Raw genomic sequence first — 3054 nt, forward strand, 5'->3', positions numbered from 1 at the left:
GAAGATATCGTTCTGACCTTCCTTCATCCTGGTCACATAGTCCTTCAGACTGGTCAACTCATCACCACTCTTGGTTGAGTGGTAGCGGAGCAACTCAGCGATCTTTGTCCTGTTTTGTGAGTCCTCGTGGATACCAAGCTTGAGGTTCTTAGAGAAAGCCTCATAGAACTTGTTGTAGTCCTCCTTGTTCTCAGCAATCTCAAAGAAGAGCTCAATGCACTTCTTCACAAGGTTCTTGCGAATGACCTTGAGGATCTTGTTCTGCTGCAAAGTTTCTCTTGAGATGTTGAGAGGAAGATCTTCAGAGTCGACAATACCCTTGACGAATCCAAGGTACTCAGGAATGATATCTTCACAGTTGTCCATGATGAAGACACGACGGACATAGAGCTTGATGTTGTTGGGCTTCTTCTTAGTGTCAAAGAGATCGAAAGGAGCTCTCTTGGGAACAAAGAGGATAGCTTTGAACTCAAGCTGTCCTTCAACAGAGAAATGCTTCACAGCCAAATGCTCCTCCCAGTCATTGCTCAGACTCTTGTAGAAAGCAGCATACTCCTCCTTGTTGATCTCCTCTGGCTTCCTCATCCAGATAGGTTTCTGCTTGTTCACCAAATCCCACTCATGAGAAACCTCCTTAATCTTCTTCTTTTTCTTCTCCTCCTTTTCTTTCTCCTCATCTACTTCCTCAACCTCTCCTTCCTCATCCTTCTTCTCTTCCTCCTCTTCATCATCAGAAATCTCCTTCTCAATGGTCTTCTCAACCCACAGAGAGATTGGGTAACTGATGAACTCAGAGTGCTTCTTGACCAAATCCTTAAGCCTGCGCTCCTCAATATACTCCATTTGGTCTTCCTTAAGGTAAAGGGTCATCTTGGTACCTCTACCAAGAGGCTCACCAGAGGTGTCTCTGGTAACAGTGAAAGACCCACCAGCCTGTGATTCCCACACATACTGCTCATCGTCATTGTGTTTGGTTGTAACAACAACCTTGTCAGCAACCTAGTAAGCTGAGTAGAAACCAACACCAAACTGCCCAATCATGCTAACATCAGCACCAGCAGCCAATGCTTCCATGAACTCCTTGGTACCAGACCTCGCAATCGTTCCAAGATTGTTAACCAAATCTGTACAATGCAACAAAAACGCATTAGCCAACACAGAGATGCAACACCTAAGAAAACAACAACAGATATACGTACCAGCCTTAGTCATCCCGACACCACTATCAATAATGGTCAAGGTGTTGTTAGTCTTGTCAGGAATGATATGAATGAAAAGCTCAGGCTGACCATCGAGCTTCCTCTTGTCCGTCAAGGACTCGAATCTAATCTTGTCCAAAGCCTATTTCACCAAAACAAAACACTCAAATCGTTTAAGTAATAATTACACAGACAGAACACAAACAAATCTAACTATATACAATCCGGAACTTGGTAATATAACAAGACACTGCTTAATCCTAATTTTAACCTAAATCTGCAAAATCAATCCAAGAAGATGATAAAAAGAAGATAGTGAGAGATCGTACATCGGAGGAGTTACTGATGAGCTCACGGAGGAAGATCTCCTTGTTGGAGTAGAAGGTGTTGATGATAAGCGAGAGCAACTGGTTGATCTCAGCTTGGAAAGCAAATGTTTCTGCGTCCGCCATTGTCACTGACCGGAAAAAATCAAAAAGCTATGAATCGGAATTGAGAGCAAAAGCAATTACAGTAGTAAGAGAAGTATACAGGAATAATTGGTAATATAGTACGTTTTCAAAACATAATATGCTATTTGATACATTCACTATTTATAATTTGCAAAATACACATAGTTCACTTTTGCACACAGCCCTTGCCATTATTATATCCATTTATTTACTATTAATGCCACTGAACATTTATCCCCCCAAACCGAAGAGATCAACTCCCACTTTTAATTAATATTTTTTTTTTCTTTTTTATTAAATTTCCCCTTCAATCTTAAAACTAAAATACTAGTAAATGAAAATTTGAATTTTTAAAAATTTCAGATATATAAAAATCTATGTTTTTTCTCTATTATATGATATGCATTTTGTTTGATGATTTTATTTGATAATAACAAATAATTTTTATAAATTTTAGATCTGTACAACTTACTAAGTGTACAGATGTAATCCGTACAACCTAAAACGTGTATATATGTACATCTGTACAACTTAATAAGTGTACATATATTAGTGTACATGTAGTAAACAATTGTATATGTATTTGTACAATAGGATATATGTACAAATACAATTGTACAGATCAAATTGTACACTTATTATATGTACAGAAAAATGTAAGTATAACAACTGTATACAATAATATATGTACATATATAATTGTATATATATTGACTATTATATTGTATTGTACACGTATTTGTACAATAGGATATATGTACAAATACAATTGTACAGATCAAACTGTACACTTATTATATGTACAAAAAATGTATGTATAACAGCTGTATACAAAAATATATGTACAGATATAATTGTATATATATAGACTATTATATAAATTTAAAATTATTTAACAAAATGCATATCAAATTGTAGAGAAAAAAACATAGATTTTTTTGTTTGTGAAAAATATCAAAAATAATATATATATTGGTGAACATTTTAGTTATTAGATTGGAATGGTGTAATAAAAAGAAAAAGAAAATAATTAAAAAAAAAATCTATTACACACCTTTCTTTCTCTCCAAAACAAACGACTCACACGAACAAACACATGCCCTATTTTTGTCTTTTCACCCAACAACCTCTTACCCCACACAAAATTCTATTACACACAACCCTTATTACACAACACCTATTTTGCAAATTATGAATAGGAAATGTACTAAATAGCATATATTGTTTCAAAAACGTACTAAACAACAAATTTACCCTATCTTATTATATAAACCTTGGTTTTCAAAGTCAGCCATTAACAAGATCGTGACACGTGTCAATTATAAATGATAAGATTTTGACACGTGTCATAACTAATTTTGTTAATATTTGGATAAAATAGACATATTATTAACCCTATCGAA

The 3054-nt window shown here is 35.0% G+C and overlaps 1 pseudogene; it reads right to left on the minus strand.

The window, feature by feature from the left end:
• LOC17883574 overlaps positions 1 to 1676 on the minus strand; it is a 2668-nt pseudogene extending 992 nt beyond the window's left edge.
• Positions 1677 to 3054: the final 1378 nt, after the last annotated feature.

This window comes from Capsella rubella, unplaced genomic scaffold (genome assembly GCF_000375325.1).
Source record: "Capsella rubella cultivar Monte Gargano unplaced genomic scaffold, Caprub1_0 scaffold_6, whole genome shotgun sequence".
NCBI classification, from domain to species: Eukaryota; Viridiplantae; Streptophyta; class Magnoliopsida; order Brassicales; family Brassicaceae; genus Capsella; species Capsella rubella.